The sequence below is a fragment of the Rattus norvegicus genome, chromosome 7 (assembly GCF_036323735.1).
Source record: "Rattus norvegicus strain BN/NHsdMcwi chromosome 7, GRCr8, whole genome shotgun sequence".
Classification (NCBI taxonomy): Eukaryota; Metazoa; Chordata; class Mammalia; order Rodentia; family Muridae; genus Rattus; species Rattus norvegicus.
The window spans coordinates 58,419,198-58,420,687 of record NC_086025.1 but is presented as its reverse complement, the minus strand read 5'-3'; positions in this window follow the sequence as shown (position 1 = coordinate 58,420,687).

Here is a 1,490-nt window from a genome sequence, read left to right as displayed (position 1 = left end):
GCCAAGAAACTGAGAAACGCTGTCCTCCAGCCATGACTTGGCTGTTGCACATGAAAACTCACAGTGGCTCTGATTATTTATACGAAATCAAACCAGTTAAAAGCTCTAGCAAGGAAAAGGAGAAGGAGGAAGAGAAGGAAGGACTCCTCAGGTCTCACTCCTAACCGAGAAGCTGTTGGCAGTTGATGGCTGTGGGCAGGGGAAGGAGGTCAGGAGGTAGAACTTTTCTTTAGAGATGTGGCCACTGGTAGGTTTCCCACAGCCCAGGGGAGGGCTCCACAGGCATGCACATCAGACAGCAATAATGGGATTCATTTGGGTCAAAAAATACAAATACACAATCAAAATAAAATTTAAAAGCACAAGCACACAGCACCACAAGGGCCACATGGACAAAAAGCATGAGATGTTTTTTGTCTCTATCCCTGCACTAGAGAGGCAGGGCCAGCCACAAGGGAACATAACACAAATGCATTTTGGAATCTCAACCTGTCATCTGCTAAAAGTATGTTTTAATGCTTTAAACAGCTTTGTCATCACACACACACACACACACACACACACACACACACACACACACACACACACACTAAGCCCCGAGGCTAAAATATTTACAAAGCAAGATTGCTTTCTGACTAAAACAAGCTAAAGCTAGTGGAGTTCAAGGAGAGTATTAAAGAGACTAAATGGAAGGGTAAATTCTTTGAAGGAAAAAAAGAAATCACGTCTTACAAAATGTCCTTTGTAAGACTGCCCTGCCCCCACCCCAGTCAACTCAAATGTCAAGACAACCTGTTGGAGCAGAAGACTCTCTTTACCTTGGCTTAAAAGCACCGAGTTCAGAGATTTTCACAGCGGGACAGTGCATTATTAGCTTCCCAGTAGCTTTTCTGTAAGATAACCTCTTTGATGTCTGGCTCATGATGACAGTTGCCTAGGTTACTTCAAAGAAATCTGAAGGTCACCTTTGTCAAAAACACTGACTTTCCTACTAGACCTTCAGAGAGCTGATGGGTGACTAAGCTGTGAGAAGAGGTTTGGCGTCTGTGCCTTATTCTCTCTGTGTCCTTTGTTTTCTTAGCCCACACGACAGCGTCTATTCAACTCTGCAGGTGGACACATTGACTATTTAAAAGGCCTTTTATCCTGCTCTATAGTACAGGAGTGCTTCTTCTACTCTGCCTGGTGCTCAAGCACTAGAGGCTGCTCTCTCTTATCTTAAATCCAAGTACAAAACAGGAAGCCAGGTAACGTGGGAACAGGACCGAGGACGGGAGGCAGGGTGGGGATTTCGAGTCAAGAATCATGTTACAAATCCTGGGCCTCAGACTCTGGAGAAGACCAGCATCAGGGTGCAGATCTGAATTTATTGTGTGGCGTGTAAACTTATAAATAATGTTTGGGCCAAACCCAAGCCCCTAAATCCTTGGCCAACCCTTTCTCACCACACCATCACCGTGCCCCAAAGAAAATCCTGCCTGATAAGGTTA